This window comes from Wyeomyia smithii, chromosome 1 (assembly GCF_029784165.1).
Source record: "Wyeomyia smithii strain HCP4-BCI-WySm-NY-G18 chromosome 1, ASM2978416v1, whole genome shotgun sequence".
NCBI lineage: Eukaryota > Metazoa > Arthropoda > Insecta > Diptera > Culicidae > Wyeomyia > Wyeomyia smithii.
Window position 1 is genome coordinate 27,316,200 of NC_073694.1, and position 18,076 is coordinate 27,334,275.

Consider the following 18,076-nt stretch of genomic DNA (forward strand, 5'->3'; position numbering starts at 1 on the left):
CGTTGAATGCGGAATGTCCGTAAAAAAAGCTTCCGCTATTTCTCAGTTTCTTGCGGATAAGGTCATATATTGTTATTAATTCTACGACAAACGGTAAAAATTGAACTGTTGGTGAATGCATAAGTGTGTCGCGTGCTATGGAACAACATTTTACTATCTGTAAAGGGATAATTATTGTTCACGCCCAAGGTGTTCATATTACCACCTCCCTATGTTCATTTTACCCCCAAAAAACTGCTTTCGAAAATGCTCATGAAAGCTACGAAAAATACTATGTTTGAGTACTTCTTCTTATTTTTTGTATCAACCATTAGTGGCTCAGTTAATGTGCGCTATCGACTCATAGTTGTAGTGTTAAACTGTGGAGGAAATTGGGAAATGGCTTAGGGTGTCCATTTTATCACCCCTTCCCCTACAAACTAAATTAGAGATAATATCATACAGATAATTGTTTGGTGAAGCCTTATAAGATCTTCTGGGTGGGCTCCCCACTAGGATCGGTTATTGTACGAAGGGAATTCACTCTTTGTTGGCATTCTTCATACCTAACATGGCAACCTCGGGTGCCTTCAGAGTCAAGACAGACACCAAGATGCTTAACCTGCTAGTGCCCAAATTAGTTTTTAGACGGACTTCGAGAAAAATCACTATGAAGCTTTATAAACATTTTTTAAGTTCTTATTGAAGCTTTTCAAAGGTTTAATTGAAGACCGTCTAAAGGCGGCACCAGGCACTAGAGGGTTAATGTGCCAAAACCTGAGAAATTGTTTTACCCATCAATTGTAATTGAAGCCGAACAGGGTCACGCTTCCTAAAAAAAAAACTACCGTCTCAGTCTTCTCCGCAGAGAATTCGATAACTGTGAGAAAATTTTTAATTGGATCAGGTGCAAAAGAAGTGAATGTTTCAAAAATCCAGTCCACAATGCCAGAAAATTTCACCAATCCAGTATTGAATTCATCAACTGGATGTGCAAGAGATATGGGGATGTGAGATTTTAGATGTTGTTGAAAGCGCTTGGTAACTCTTTCTGGAACTTAAAATTTGCAAGCCCAGAAGGAGTTTACTTTGGTTTTTCCGCAGCACTTTTTGTTCCACTTTGGGAAATCTTAAGACAATTTCTGGGAAGTTTAGAAAAAAAAAATTTTTCCTCCCCAGGATTGGTGAAAGCCGTGGATGGTGGATCGTCAGAGTCTGTTTCATCCGAAGACAGCTGATCAAAGGGGTTCGATGTTATGAGAGAAGTGATCGCGCTCTTCTTATGTATATCAGTGTAAGAACGCAAAGTAGCCAGAGGCCGGAGAAAACCTAGGACCAAGCTTTGTCTCTGGCCAACTTCTCTTCTAGTAAAAGAGAAGCTAACGAAAACTACTCCCTCCTAAATTGAGAGAGCAAACAAATGTTTACCCCTAACACGCGATGATTAAGAGTGAAAAGGAACTCTGCGACTGAAATACTCTACGCCTAAATGTGGATAATTACTCACTCTGTGTGAGAGAAAGTCTAGTTCTCCAAGGGGTTTGGCAGGTAGAGAAGGAAAGAGAAGGAAAGAGAAGGAAATCAAGAGAACGGAAGAAGCCTGCCTAGGACACATACATATAGTCGTACAGAGAGACGAACCCGGTGGACCAAGACGTGGCTTGGTAGTGTAGATCTGGCAAATGAGACTCGACACGAGTTCAACGAGGTCTAGATTTTCTCACCCTCTACGAGTGACACGGGTCGCAATTGCTTGCAGTCAAGAACTTGTACCTGAGGAAGGCTGCTGTTCTTAAAACAGCCAACAACATCCTTCAAGAGGCATTCGACGGACAGACTCGGATCGGTCACAACACCGTCGATCTCCACGTCTCGCGTTGGTACGTATAAACGGGACTCCCGAGTAAAGAGCTCAGAACAAGCTATATCGTCGGCCTATTTTAGGCCATAGGAAATGACACCGTTATTTGTATACACAGATCGAATTATAATAAAGCGACCACTTATAATGTCCATTTCTGTCGAGTCTTTGATGCGGAATGAGCCCTCGATTTCACAGCTGGTAGTTTACATCTGACAAACATAATTTTCGTAGTTGTTTAGTCAATCTTTCGTGCGTAGTGGCATGTTTTTGGCGCTGAGGAAACTTCCAGAAAGTGAATGGAAAGCAAATTTCAACACAGCTCCGAAATTTGGTTGTGCGTGACTTCCAGCGTGAAAATTCTCAACGATACATTGCTGAGAAGTGTGGGATAAGCCTTGGTGCGGTTCAGCTGGTCATTCGGAAGTATAAAACGCTCGGAAGCGTAGCCGCTCGACCGGGAAGAAGACCGAAACGCATGACTTACCCAAGAACAGCCACGCTAATCATCCGGGAAGGAAAAATCCGGGCGATTCAAGTAAGCTTGAATCCGGACCTTTCCAATCGCACCATTCGACGACGCTTCGAAGCATCATGGTGTGAGGTTGTTTCTCGTAGGCCGGGGTATGACACTTAACGCAAGTCAACGGTGTATGGACGGCCGATGGTTACACTGACATCATTTTTTGCGATAAGCTGAAAATAGGGCTGGAGGACAACTATACCTCTAGCAAGATAATGATCCGAAGCATGCAGTGAGAAGAAAACAGCAGCATTGTTCCAATCAGCCTGGATCTATTCAATGGTGTTGTCACCCCCAAGCCCCGACTTGAGTTCAATTGGGAATTTGTGGGTGATTTTGTTGTCCAAATGGACAAAATTGTCGACACTAACAAGTAAAACAATTTTACTACGTTGAAGAAGGCTTGAGACAAGCTGGACATCCAGCGCCTCCGGAATCCTATGAAAATATGGATAAGCGTTGTCAGTTGGTTATCGAGGCCAAATTGGCCATTTTGACTAGTAATTGTTTTTATTTTTTTTTAATAAACCATGAAGTTTTTTAGGGTCACATCAATAATCAATTATGTCTACTGGTTGTTACTATTTTTTTTTTTTTTGATAATATAAACAATTTTGAAATGTTAAAATGCATTTCATAGCATAGGTAGACTACCCGTAGTTGTACTGCGTGATTGGTCGAACAAACAAAATTGCAAAATGAACCAGATGAATAGTGCTTGGGACTAGCATTACATTCTCATTGTGCAATTTTTACTGGTTCGGAATACTTTTACAACTGACCAATAACGACGCCGACTACGACCAAAAGGCGGTACTACTTGGAAAGGAAAAGGATGATGATGCTCGTTTAGTTCAGAGACCGCGGGTTCCACTGCATCTCTACGAGTATCACAGGATAGCATTTGTATTAATGATCCTATACGTTACGCGAAAATTAACTTCAAATATCACGAAAGCTGTTGTGCGGACAGGACTGTTCTTGGGCTACATAATCTCGCACACGACACATGATGCGCGAAGTATTTCCGTGAATACTGAATATGCGAAAAATTATAACCTCAAAGTGTAAATCGTTTTTTCTCTCGAACCAATTACACCTATCTCGCGAGCTACCTCGTATTGCTCTTAATACATATAAATTTAAAATTATCGATATTCACTAACTCAATAGCGTTAACATCACCGGTTTTCCTTAGAAAATCCTGGAAGCTTATCAAATACTCAAAATTGTTCAAAGCTGCTGAATACCACTTAACTATTACGGAACAATTCTTGTATTTACTACATTAACGCATTATGCAAATAATCCTGCCTTCCCATGGATGAAATCTAAGATAAAATGGAATTATGTAAGAAAGAATACTAAGCCACATTCATAAAACTTTTTTTGGGAGCGTCTAGGGTTCTATTATGAACATCAAATCGAAATTGTTCTTTTCCACAATCCTGTGGCTTCCATTCTTCCACTAAACTAACACGTTTAACAGCTCACTGGCTTGTTTTTACAACAAATTTTGACACTTGGCACCAGTGGTGTGTATAGCTGAGTAAATTTTTGTGTATACTTTTGTTAACTACGACTACGGTTTGTATTTCAGATTTTATAATTTTTACTGTAAAAACGCGGACGCGAAAAATAAAAGACTTCTATTCGCGTTGCACGCTTGCTTCGATCGCCCAATTTTGAAATCTTAAAATGATCTATAAAGTATTATTTTTTCGCAGCATTCACTGATATGAAAACTTTTGATAACGACACATTTTTACTCCAAATGATACTAAAATTGTGCGTCCTTGAGTGTAGATGCCCTTCAAATTTTTATTTTATTTTTATCATTTCTGTGAACAATATATTGTTTGTAATATCATTTGTCTTTTTATTTTTATATTCTTTGCTATTTTTGTATTTTTTTTAGATTTCTAATTGGTTTTCATAGTTCAATTGTGATTTCATGTCATTTTGGAGTTTATGTTTCTTAAATTGATTTTTGATTGACTTTTTAATAATAGTTTGAAATATTTTTTGTGTGTTTTTTTCTTTCTTCGTAACACCTTCATCAGATAACATTTTAAAAAGAATTTCCTCTTTGACTTTTAACAAATATGTTTACGCTATTTTTCTGCGTACTTTGGGTTGAATGCAAGCTGTCAACAAAAGAAAACGTTATGTGGCTAAAGTTTCGTGCTTGTGATTACAGATGTGGATCTCGAATTCGATTCAATTTCTCAATTTAATTCGCGTTTTTTTTTTTTTTTTTTCATTTATTATCCAACCTAAAAATCACTATGATTTCAACATATACTATGGTATAAAAACCGGAAGACGTTTGACTTCCGCTGAGACGCTACAGGCTGCCGCAAATACAGTGATGAAGGATAACTATCCTTCCGAAATAAAAATGAATCATTTATCACACACCCTGGCCAACAGTTGGCCAATTTGACATCTTTCCGAAAAATATCCGTAAAAATGCAAACTATTCTGAGTAGTATTATATTTTTTGTAGGAGCTCTAGGGTTAACACAACATTCTTATGTACCTACTCCGAAGATTTTTTAAACTCACTGACTTTCCTCGAAGATCGGGTCTGGCGTTCTTGAAGTCGAATGAAAGGTCTAGTTGCCCCTAAGATTCTAAATTATTTTATTACAGTCAAGCTTTCACTTTAACTATTATGTAGGGGAACTGCTCCATCTCAGCCCATATATTCATCTCATACAACATGAAAACACATTTACATCCAACCAAACGACAAGAACACGTTAAGACCCCGGATCCGGAAACAGCAACTAGACCCGCACGATACTCTCAGGTCCCGAGGGAGACAACCCAATATGCCAGTCCGTAAAATCTTGGCCCAGCAGCGGAACATATTCAATATGCTGCTTACCTATGGCGATGGAAAACCATCAAACAACAAATCAGTGCTTTTAATGCAAAACATTCTAGCTTTAAGTTAGATTTAGTTTCAGCTCGTAGTCGGCAGCGAGGATAAAAAATTTGCTTTTAGTTATTAAGATACTTTAGAAAGTAAGCTACCAGATATAATTGGCGCCGTCAAACATTAAACTGTATTTGTGCCGTGTCAAATAAATTATAGATGAAGAACATGAAAACACAATTGAAAACAGAAAAAAACCTAAATTAATCCACCTTGAGGTCAGACCCAGCCTTTCTCATTCAAACTTATTATTTGTAAAAATAGATTTACATGAACGCTTCAATCCAATAAATGTGTATTCATTTTTTGGGTTCTAAAATAATGATGTTGTAATAGAAGTATAAAATATGAAATTTGACGTAATGTAAATGCTTAAGAAATAGCGAAATAAAAGACATGACTCTTAATTTCGAACAATTCAATCACGAGCGTTACCGGAAACATTCAAATGGTACTACACCACATTTAAATTATATTGTGGCCACATATATTGATCAAAGCAGGTATAGTTTTAAATAGCCTTTGAATTTCTTATTTTCCATAACTTTAGAACCACATATCAAATTGTTACGCAGTTTGTTATTTGTAAGTTTGAGCGATGACTCGTTCGTATGACACTAGTTATGTTCAAATAAGTCGTGTAATCTTTGAGATAATAGAATTTTGTTGTTTTATTAACAATTTAATGCATAACGGTTGCTTAGTTCGATTATAATCAAATAAAATGAGAATGTATAGGGCAGCCAAACTTTGTAACCACGTGTAAAATCATAATTCATCAGTTAACCTTTAACTAGCCCGTTCATCTGATAACACTATTGATTAAATCGGTTGTGTAATTACTGAGATAATGAAGTTTCGTGATTTTCAAAATTCGGTACATTACAGACGAAGTTACAGTTCGATTACAGTAAAGTTCAATAGGGTGTTATGAGTCAGCTAGACCTTTCATTTGACACTAATTTCGTGAAAATCGGTTCAGCCATCTCTGAGAAAAGTGAGCGAGTTTATGTATTCTTCGGAATATGTTTCTTTTCATAGCTAGATTTCACATTTTTAAACATAACAGGCAAAGTAATAGTCCGATTGCAAAAGAAATCGATAGGGTCTTATGGGGCAACACACACACACACACACAAACACAGAGAGAGAGAGAGAGAGAGAGAGAGAGAGAGAGAGAGAGAATCATACATACAGAAAATGCTCAGCTCGTCGAACTGAGTCGAGTGATATATGCCATTCGGCCCTTTGGAGCACTTTCATATCTTCGGTTTTGCAAGTGATTGCTATACCTTTCTAGGAGAAAGGCGAAAAGTTAAAAAAATTATTAATTAGGAGTAAAACATTCGTGCTGAAAAAATAGCCAAATGAAAGAAATGACTTTGAATTTCGTACACTTCAATCACGAGCAATACCGGGAACGTACGAATAGCACAACACCAAATTTAAATTTTGTTGAGGCCATATGTTTTGATCAAAGCAGTTACAGTTTTAAATAGTTTTTGAATTTCTTTTCTTTTCATAACTTTTGAACCACATATCAAATTGCTATGAAATTTCTTATTTGCGAGTTTAAGAGACAACCCGGGGGAACCTATAGGAAAGCCAAACTTTTCATTTGACACTAAGATTGTTGAATTTAGTCCAGCCATTTTTGGGAAAACGAGTGAATTTGAAAAGTCACCGGAACATGTTTCTTTTCACAATTTTTGAACCACGTGTTTAATCACTATAAAATTCATCAATGAACCTTTAACTAGCCCGTTCATTTGATACCAATATTGTTCAAATCGGTTGGGCACTTTCTGAGATAATGAAGTTTCGTGATTTTCATATATTGATACATTACAGACAAAGTAAGAGACCGATTACATTGAAATTCAATAGGGTGTTATGAGGCAGCTAGATCTTTCATTTGACATTATTTTCGTGGAAATCGGTTCGGCCATCTCTGAGAAAAGTGAGTGAGTTTAAGTAGTCTTCGGAATATGTTTCTTTTCAAAGCTGGATTCACATTTTTAAACATAACAGGCAAAGTAATAGTCCGATTGCAAAAAAAATCAATAGGGTCTTATGGGGTAATAAGACCTTCCAAATGACACTGATTTTGTGGAAATCGGTTCAGCCATCTCTGAGAAACATGAGTGAGATTAAACACTCTCTAGAACACGTTTCTTTCTGTAACTTCTGAACCACACGTGCAATCTTCATGAAACTCAAAAGTTAAGGGTTTTTTAGATAGCCCGTTCATTTAAAACCAATTTTGTTCAAATCGGTTGAGTAGTTTCTGAGATAATGATGTTTCGTGATTTTCACATTTTTAAACATAACCTCTAAACTAAAAATCCGATTGCAATGAAATTCAATAGGGTCTTATGAGACAACTAGACCTCTCATTTGCAATTAATTTCATAAAGATCGGTCCAGCCATCTCTGAGAAAATCGAGTGAGATTGGGAGAGCGTTACATACACACACACATACACACACACATACACACACACATACACACACACACATACAGAAAATGATCAGCTCGTCAAACTAAGTCGATTGATATACGAGATTCGACCCTTTGGAGCACTTTTATACCTTTGGTTTTTCCAGTGATGGCTATACCTTTCTAGGAGAAAGGCAAAAACGCATCTTTTCTAACTAAATCGATCTGCTAATCAATGGAATGGATTCTTTTTAGTTCACTTTATATTTCTCATTGAGTGGAATCCTCAAAAACTAACTTAAAAACTCTAAATTTGATATAATAGTCAGACATTTACACTCGAAAACTCATTTATTACAATCATCTACCTCAAAAAACAAAATCCGCGCATTGTTCTGTACGGCTACAACGGGACTCGTTCAGCAGCCTACCATGGTTTTTCTCATCACTGGCGGACTATTTTTTTTTAATTTTAATGACTAAACAAAATCACTCACTGCACTAAGAACACTTTAATCTTTAAAATTTTCACCTCAAATTTTCAAAAACCAGCTTAAATTAGCAGAAATATATGAGATAAATTTCTACAATTCCTAAATTTCAACTGTATGTATTTTCATCTGTTTTCACTGCCTTAAAGAAACTCAAAAATTGCCAAATCGATTTCTGTTAATACGAACAAATCATACTGAAAATGTTGAATTATTCCGACATAATTGACATAAATGGACAGCACTGCAGTGGTTACCTATGTTACCATATTTGCACGTAAACAACTACAGCGGATATCTAGGTAACCCACTACGACGGGCTGCGGCTACGTTCATTCATGATAATGTGATTCATTCATGATTAACAGTGCTGTGTGATGAATATGGGGGCGTCGTGAGATGAATAATTGAGCAGTGATTTAAGTTTTGAGATGGATATGGAAGCGTTGGGCAAAATGGTTTGTTGTACAAAATTCAGGATAAATATAGCTAAGTTTACTAAATATATAATACTGAACGATTCTATAAGAGCACGTAAGCGTATTTTGTTTATTTGTTCTATGATTTCATCAAAATTTGTTCTTTTATCCGTGCATTCTTCGTGAATATCGGCTTAATGAGATGAATAATGGAGTAGTTCGCCTATCAAATAGTAAAAAAACGGAAGTCTCTTATCTCAAAGATTGCATGACTTATTTGAACAAAACAGCTGTCATACGAACGGGTTGTCTTTAACAAGTAATTTATTTGATAATAATTTATTATGTGGTTGAAAAGGTTTGGAAAGAAACGTATTCCAAAGACTTTTCAAAATCCACTGCTTATAACAAAATATGTGACCTCAACATCAACATCATTTAAGTTGAACGTTCTCGACGTTGCTCGGAATTCAATTGTTCGAAATTAGGAATTATTTCTTCCATTTTGGTTGGCAAATGGCTGGACACGTGTAACTTGAGACCCTAATGTGGCCATTCACCTCTGTCCAGCAACTCCTATCCCAACCTTCACGAGTACGAGGAATACGAGTAACCTTAGCGGAGATCGGGTAACCAACCCCGATGGAAACTATGGTCGTAAGCTGACTGGGAGGGGGGTCGTACGCGGCTGTATCCCCATAGGGGCGGCGTACAACAGCGTCTGACCCGGAGCGGGCGGCTGAATTATGGAGTGCTGTATCTCGCCAGCTATACCTAAGATGGCCCCATCAGCATGATGTAGGTATCGCGACCCTGGTAAGGTAGCATACCGAAACCTTTCATCAACCACGAACAACGAATTTAGAAATACGGAACGGATCAATCGGCAAAGACCTAGGCTACGAACACGGAAAAAGATTGAGGTAAACGATTGGAAATTGGGTACTTGGAACGTCCGATCTCTTAATGAACCGGCGCGGGTTGGCTTGCTTGCTCGAGAACTACAGCGGCAGGGAGTCGAAATCGCAGCGATTCAGGAGGTTCGGTGGCCAAATTCCGGAGAAAGGGAATTCCGTGCAGTAAACCCTATTGCACGCACATCTTTCAAGTACCACATCTACTACAGTGGCGGCAAAGCAGCGGAACGGGGCGTCGGTTTCGTAGTGCTGGGAAATCAGAAAACAAGAGTCATCCGGTGGAGGCCCGTAGATGACCGTATATGCGTGTTGAGGATTAAGGGCAAATTCTTCAACTACAGTTTAATCAACACCTACGCAGCGACAAACGACAAATCCGATGAAGTCAAAGATAAGTTCTATGACAAGCTTGAGCGAATCTATGACGAGTGCCCAAAACACGATGTAAAAGTCGTCATCGGAGACGCAAACGCACAGGTTGGGAGGGAGGAATTCTTCCGTCCGGTCATTGGAAGGCATAGCCTCCACTCGTCAACCAATGAAAACGGCCTGAGGCTGATAAACTTTGCCGCGGCCAGAGGAATGGCCATATGTAGCTCCTATTTTCCACGTTTGAATATTCGGAAACACACCTGGAGACATCCAAATGGAGAAGCCTGCTCCCAGAACGATCACGTACTGATTGACGGTCGGCACTTTTCGGATGTTACTGATGTTAGGTCTTTTCGGGGACCAACCATTGACTCTGGCCATTATCTCGTCGTTTGTAAGATCCGCGCACGGTTGTCGAACGTGCTGAAATCTCGTACAGAGAGTACGACGTGTTTCAACATTCAGCGGTTGAAAGCTGATGGCGTGGCAGCAGAATACGCCAGAGAGCTGGATCAACGGATCGCAGAACAGCAGGAGGAAGGAGTAGAAGACATAAATGGGCTGTGGAGCAGTATTCACGGCGCCATCGAAACGACTGCGAGAGAGGTGGTAGGTACGACGCGTGGAAGACAGCCTAACGGCTGGTTCGATGCTGAGTGCCAGAGAGCGACAGATGGGAAGAACCGTGCCAGGAGCCGCATGCTCACTGCGGCTACGCGTCAGAACAGAGAGAGGCACAGGGTGGCAAGAGCTGCCGAAAATAGAACTCATCGTCGGAAGAAGCGCGAGTACGAGGAGCAGGTGCTCGCCAGTGCAGAGGACAGCTGTGCTGAAAACGACGTGCGGAGATTCTATAGAACTGTCAACAGAGTCAGAAGCAGGAATTTCCCTGTGCCGGTCATGTGTAATGACAAGGACGGCAACCTGCTTACTGATAAACCGACGGTTGCAGCCAGGTGGAAGGAGCATATTCAGGCGCTATTGAACGGTGAGGAGCCGGATGAGCAGAGCAGGAACAGGATGACGATTATGAGTGACGCACAAGCTGTGGAGCCACCGACACAGGAGGTGAAAAAGGCGATTAGTGAGCTGAAAACGGCAAGGCCGCTGGGAAGGACGGTATCCCGGCCGAAATTCTAAAAGCGGGAAGCGAGCGGCTGTACTATGCGATCTATCTGGTGGATACTAAAAATCTGGGCGGACGAACAAATGCCGAACGACTGGTTGGAAGGCCTCATATGCCCTATATATAAGAAGGGCCATCGATTGGATTGTGTCAACTATCGAGGAATAACGTTGCTCAACTCCGCATATAAAGTGCTCTCCCGTATCCTGTTCTTCAGATTGAGACCGCTAACGGAATCCTTTGTTGGCGAATACCAGGCTGGTTTTCGACAAGGGCGTTCCACGACGAATCAAATATTCACCCTGCGACAGATCCTCGATAAGTTCCGGGAGTGCAACTTATCGACTCACCATCTGTTTGTGGACTTCAGGGCGGCATACGACTCAGTGAAAAGAACTGAGCTGTGGCAGATCATGTTGGAACACGGCTTCCCTACCAAACTAATAAAGCTGAGTCGTATGACACTGGAGGGACCAAAATCCTGCGTGCGGATAGCTGGCGAGACATCAGCCGCGTTCGTAACGTTGGATGGACTGAAGCAGGGGGATGCGCTCTCCAACCTACTGTTTAACATCGCTCTTGAGGGTGCAGTACGAAGAGCAAACGTCGAAAGAAACAGTACGATCATCACGAAATCTCACATGCTTCTTGGTTTTGCGGACGACGTCGATATCATCGGTATCAACCGTAAGGCCGTGGAGTAGGCTTTCGTACCTTTTAAGAGAGAAGCAGCGAGATTGGGACTTGTCATTCACTCTGCCAAAACGAAGTACATGGTAGCTGGCAGAGAGCGTGGGAGTCCCCGTGGTGTTGGTGCTGAGGTGGAGATAGATGGGGAACGATTTGAAGTGGTTGACGAATTCGTTTATCTTGGTACGCTTGTGACATGTGACAACGATATGAGCCGTGAAGTGAAACGACGAGTTGCAGCTGCGAACAGGGCCAGCTAAGGTCCCGTAGTTTGCAAACTCGCACAAAACTAGCGCTGTATAGGACGCTGATACTCCCGGTGGCCCTTTACGGAAATGAAGCATGGACACTGAAGGAAGCTGATCGACGAGTGCTCGGAGTTTTCGAGCGTAAAGTTCTGCGATCGATACTTGGCGGTAAACTGGAAGATGGAGTGTGGCGCAGACGCATGAATCACGAGTTGTACCAGGTATACAAACATGCTGATATAGTGAAGGTAATACAGCGGGGCAGGCTTCAGTGGGCTGGACATGTAGCCAGGATGCCTGACGAGAGAGCCGCCAAAACTATCTTCAGTAGAGAACCAGGAAGAGGCCGTCGACTCCGTGGTAGGCCTCGCACGCGGTGGATGTGCGCGGTGGAAGAAGATGCACGATCTGCTGGTGTACGGGGAGACTGGAGAACGGCTGCCCAAGACAGAAGAAGCTGGACATCTCTAATTCGTTCCGCCCTAGACCGGTGAACGGTTCGTTAGCCAAAAAAGTAAAGTAAAGTAAGTAAAAGTAAGTTCTTCCATTTTACTAACTCTTTAGCACAAGTCATTTCGAAAATATTACGTCAAATTTAACACATTATACTTTTATCATTATAATATCCATTTACTTGAAACATAACATCGCTACTCTTGGATCGCCAAGAGTGAAAATTAGAGTTCGCAATTCCGAGAAAAGTTTCCCAGGAAATACCTTTTCCCGGAAAAAGAAATATTTTTCCCGAGATCCCGGGATTCCCGAGTTCCATGCGAAATTTCGTGAGGTTCAATATAGTTTCCTATGCACTAGTGCAATAAAATAAATACCCTATCAAAACGTAGAACTGATGTCGTCAAACTGTAGAGTAGCACTAAAGTGAGCATTACACGGAGTAAATATTTGCATGAAGAAACAGTTAATATTTGTTTGCCGTGCAATATCCAATTATTTGCTTCAATTTTTTTTTTCATAAATACTTGCTGTCTTATTCACTAAACGAAAATTTGTGCTAATATTTGTTTCGTCCAATTTATTTGCTAATTTAATTTTGTTAGTTCGCTACTGAGGGAATAGTTGCTTGAATTTTTACTTTGTTCATTGATACAAATTTTTGAAACCTGTAAATTGATAAAAAATATAGAAGCGCGTAAATCAATGCGACCTAAAAAAAATCATTCATTGAAACTCAAAGTCAGTGTATTATCGGTCTTTTACAGAAAACCGCCGTATGACGAAATAATGTTCCAATTAATCAACCAAAATTCTTACACGGAATCCTACTCTCTGATCAATATCGATACAAACTACAAAACGGTTTGAAACATTGTTCTGTCAATGAAAACTAGATTGATGGCATAGTAAATATATTTTATAAAAAAGCGAAGTCGCTTTGCTATCGTTCAAGTAAACAGAGTTTTGAGTTGCTATAGTATAATAGTAGGGGTACTGGGGGTAAAACGGGCACTGAGGGTAAGACCGTCAACCCTATGATTTTACTAGAAACGCTAATTAAATGTGTTTTGGAATATGTGAAGTGTTGGTATTTAATATTTTAGACATTTTAAGATACATCGAAGCCACCGTGAAACGGCAAACGTCAAAATAATAATGTAATTTTTCGTGTGTGGAACTTAAGCTTTTATTCGTTTGCAAAGACTAAAGTAATTTTTCGTTGCTCTACAATTTATTGCCTGTATTGTTAGCAATCAAAGAAATTCGATCTGAGGTAAATTGAAGAGATAAATTTGTTGAAATACTCTTTTCAAAAAAATGTGTGCTGTCGAGGTAACACCGTCACCCAGTGAGTGGGTTAAACCCGACATGGTCTGAGGCTAGTTGAATGTTACTGACACATATTTCTCATCTAATACCGATGTCTCGCTGCTAAATAAATTAATTAATCGACTAAGAACCATGCACTCAAGTTCCTCTGTGATTTATAAATGATTTCAAGGGTTATTAGAATTGTCAAATGTACTGAATCAAGTCACAGAACTGACCGCTTTCCCGGTGGTATTTGTAATATGCTCCGGTGTGGTCAATGTGATCCTGGCTTCGATTAAACTAGTTAATAATATGATTTAAAGTGCCACGTGATGAGCTTGCCGAGTATCGAATTCTTTCATTGTTTATACATAATGTTGTGAACTTGTTCCGGCAATCTCCCCAGAACCAGCCCAGCTAACCGACAACAACCAAATTCAACAGTAACATACAGAAATGTAAGATCACTTATTTGGCGGTTTCCGATTTCAAATTGGTTCAGTTAATTCGAGTAAATTCATGAACAAACTTAGGTGCCGGTGTTACCCCCAAGAGGTGCCGGTTTCACCCGCACTGGTTGCTAAACGTCGTTTTTATCTTGGTTTCACAACTTCACTATTCCTTGTAGAATAACAGTTTGAAAGTACTGAAAGCTTTCATATTTTGTAGAAAACAATCTGGGCAATGATTCTGTGAAAGAAATATAATAATATTTGCCATAAAGTCCTACTAAAGAATCATTTTTCTTAGGGGGCTGGGCTTACCCCAAGTCCCCTATAGCTTATAAAAATATTTTAACCAAAAATGTCCGTATCAAATCTAGCAAAGATTTTCCTTGTCTAATGCCTGCCTAATACTGAGTTCTCTTCAACAAACTGAAAGAATTGGACACCAGTTTCTAATGGAATGTAGGTAGTAAGAGATGGAATCGGTGATTTGCAAGTATTCCAGAAGTCAAAGATCAGCGGTGATTCAGCGGATTTGAGCAGTTTTACAAAAGGAATTTACATTATTCGAGCTTAACGGAAAATTTTCAGCGGATCTGAAGCGATTGTATGGCGACACGAAGACTCTTCAACTTTCCCTTCTACAAATACTTGCAACAAAAATTTATTGCGACTTTCTGTTTGTTTAGTTGTAGAATGTTTAGTTTAGAATGTTCGGTATGATTGTACTGTTGGCTACCCAATTTTATTATTCAAGTAAACTATGAACCCAGTAGAAATTATCAAGATGCATTTTTTTCGAAAATTTGAAGTTTTTTGGCAAATTTGTTTCAACAAACAATAAAGTTTAAATGAGATAGGCTGGGTCTCACCGCTAGGTGGATTAATTCGGGGCTTTCACCTTTTCTCGGCTTGTAATGACGACTTAATAATTTAAATAAGCTCATCATGCTCGTCATAATGATTTGCTCCGCTCGCGACGATAAAGGTCTGACAAGGCGCCATTAAACATGATAACGACATCACAATTCACCGTCAACTCGAAACCATGAAACGGGTTAGAGCAACTTTCTTCACTTAAAGTAATTCAGTAAACATCAATAACATACAATGGCGATCCAGAGGAGCCAATTCTTTGCTCTTATTTACTCTGTAAAAGCACACCACATTCCCCAAGTTCCGGCAAACCACGTTCGTTTCCCGTTTTACCTACCTTCCGTCCAAATCGCTCCAGCTCTTGCTAGTGCTTGCTTCACTGCACTCTGCTTACTGCTTTCCCAGCTTTTCTCTACTGCTCGGAACCTGCCAGCAACTGAACCGCAGCACCCCTTTCTTCGGCCTTCGGTGTTCAAATTAAACAAAGTGCGAATGTTGCTCTTTCACCAATGACATTCTTATCATTTTGCACCCGTTTCGCTTATTAACCCAATGCCACGGCAACGACTACGACGACGACGACGCCACCACTGACACTACTAGCAACCGCTTTAACACTTGACACTCGAAGCACCAGCTGGCAGCGCTGCCACCGTTGCACTGCTGCTGCTGCTGGAAAACGACACTGAAAACAACGGCCAACTGGGATGACGACGATCAGGATGATGATGATGATGAGCCAGTGCTTTTCCACGGCAGTCACTTTCCATTCTGTATCCGCACTCCAACGCTTCCCGGATGCTTTTCGATTTCTCTTGACTACTATCGCTATCGCGTCCTACTTGCCTGGATTGTCCTTGCGTGAAATGGATATTTAGATAAGCATCACTTTTTCTTGTTCTTCTTCAGCTTTCGCTACTCATAAGTACGCTGTGCACAAGCACACACACACACACGTACCAAGGCCATAGGACGGAAAAAACACTGCTGAAGTCGGATACGGGATTGAATAAACTTGTAATGTCACGCCATTTCACGACCGAGTGCGGTACGTTTTTTTTTTTTGAGGGTGTGCCTAAGTATTATCCTTTTCACTGCTGCGAATTGTTATTGCCCTCTTATTGCCGATGTTGCCGACGAAGCTAGGGAGCGAAAATAAGAACAAGGTAACAGGAGAGGTCGCTTTTGTTATTTCCGTTGTGAAGGACCGACTCTACAAGCAAGCTTCCGTTTGAACGAAGGTTAGAGGGTACTCAAAAAACAATAACACTAAATACTGTTTGCTTGTCTTTTGATCTACAGAAATGGATCCTAATTTTTCTTGGGTTTTAATTTAAGGCGGCTGCGGAAAACAAATACACCGTGCGCCTCCTTCAACTTGACCCATAAACTCTAGTTGATGGAGCTTGCTGGAACTTGAAACTTTGTTTAGATATTTTTACGATTTCAAGTATGCAAAATTGCTTAAACAACCACCAAACCCACAGATTTCAAATAGACAGTCTGAGAACGGGCTGCCAAAAGCCAAAGCAAAATCATACAGTGCACATAACCTCGATTCAAGATTTAATTATCAAATAAACCGACGAACAAACCCCCGGAGTATGAGCAGTGAGCTCAAAAATTGGGGCACCTTTCCTGCGCCACTATCATCGGCGGCAGGGATGGGGGAGAAGGACCGCGCACAGATATTCTTCAATTGGCGCATATTGAATTACATTTCATTAGCGTAATTTTGCACTCCCCCGGACTTCCCTAACGAAGTCCATTGTTGCTGACAATAATCGTGGTTGTGGTGGTGGCTTGGGACTTGGAAGGTGGACTACTGCGGGAAGCCAACGCAAACGGAAGAAACGCCGGCCTCGGTTGCCCTACCCTCTCCCGGACCTATTGAACTGGCAAACCTGGGAGGAGGAAAATCAGCAAGCAGTCTAAGAGTAAGAACTTATTTTGCCTCATTAATATTGCTCTGCCGTATTCGCGATTCGTTCGTTATGCGACGCGGGCTGACGGCTGCTGCTGCTACTCCGGCTGCCGGTTTTCGATCGGAAGCTTGTTGATACCTCGAACAGTTCCGCTCTTTTACTGGGGACTGGGGAAATCCGGTAAACTTTGGCTATAGTTTTCTTTTTTTTTCTTTTTCCACCGTAAAATAATGTCAGATTTTCAGATGCCTTGTATGGTATCGAGCTCTGAACTTTGATTTTCTTGGTCCAAACACGCTGAATTACAGGTAAGGGAAAAGATGAGATTGTTTTTCCACATTATGGTTGATTTGAATGAATTAAATAATGAATTATTCAAGTTGTTGTGAGTGTTTCGTTGAAATTCAAGAAAAAATAAATTGTATTAAGTTTGAGGTTTCCCTAAACTTCTAAAACAATTTTCACAGTTTTATCTTCATTTAGCATATCTAATTTTAAGCATTTTAGACATCCCCAACATTTCAACTCTATGTGATATTTTGTTGAAACTCTATACTTTTTTACAATTTTTTACCTTCTTCAACATTCATTCTTTTCCTTTGACATTGCATAATCTTTGTGAGCTCATTTTGACATTTTTGACACTTTATTATTCGAAATTTTTGACATTTTTGTGACAGCTTTTTGATATTTCTAACATTTTTGACAAGCAATTTTCACTCTTCATTACATTCATTTACATTTCAAATATTTTTAATATTTTTAACGTATTTCGACATTTTCTATTTTTTATCAATGAATGTTTTTAAACATTTTTCACCTTTGCTGACATTTTTTAAGATACTTTCACCTTTTTGAGAGAAGTTTCACATTATTTCCTTTTCTTCTTTTCACACACTTATCATTTCTCTTACATCTTTGGTCTTTTATTAATGTTGTGAACCTTTTTGAAACTTGAATTCCACTAAACGAGAATTTTATTTTTTTCATATTTTTAAGTTTTTGTGAATTTTAAACTCTGCGGGAGTTTTCGAAATAATTGTTCACATTCAA

At 39.9% G+C, this 18,076-nt stretch overlaps 1 protein-coding gene across 18 annotated transcripts in view; it reads right to left on the reverse strand.

Annotated features, from left to right (window-relative positions):
- Positions 1 to 18,076, reverse strand: part of LOC129719173 (heparan sulfate glucosamine 3-O-sulfotransferase 6) — a 123,983-nt gene that overhangs the window by 99,031 nt on the left and 6,876 nt on the right. For 9 of the 18 annotated variants that reach the window (XM_055670647.1, XM_055670642.1, XM_055670645.1 and 6 more), the window contains exon 2: positions 15,436 to 16,240. The gene's annotated coding sequence lies outside the window, so the exon portion shown is untranslated. The remainder of the gene's footprint in view (positions 1 to 15,435; positions 16,241 to 18,076) is intronic. The other 9 variants (XM_055670659.1, XM_055670658.1, XM_055670655.1 and 6 more) reach the window with 3 other exon arrangements.